Source organism: Merops nubicus, unplaced genomic scaffold, assembly GCF_000691845.1.
Source record: "Merops nubicus isolate BGI_N331 unplaced genomic scaffold, ASM69184v1 scaffold32074, whole genome shotgun sequence".
In the NCBI taxonomy this organism is placed as follows: domain Eukaryota; kingdom Metazoa; phylum Chordata; class Aves; order Coraciiformes; family Meropidae; genus Merops; species Merops nubicus.
The window spans coordinates 1-371 of NW_008606771.1; positions in this window are offsets into that span (position 1 = coordinate 1).

Sequence of the window (371 nt, forward strand, 5' to 3'; positions counted from 1 at the left end):
CACCCCCCTGCCAGTGCCTTCATCACCAGCCTCTCCCTTCCAGGGAACATCCCTGCAGCAAAGGGCAGGGCTGTGGTACCCGGTGATGCTGCAGAGGCTGCACCACGGGCAGGGCTGTGCCTGGCTTGGGGGGGATTAGGAGGGGGAGCAGTGTTGGGGAAGGAGCTGCCACCTTGGGTATGTGATTTTGGGCTGAGATTGCAGGATGAGCTGTTGAGGCTGTGGGGACTGTGGGCATGGGGACGGCAAGGAGACAGTCCTGAGCCCAGGGTCAGACCGCATGGACACCTCCCGTTCTGTGACCTTGGGCCAGATCCTTCCTCTGCCTCATTTTCCCCATCTGTTGGTGGGGGGTGGGGAGAGGACCATTC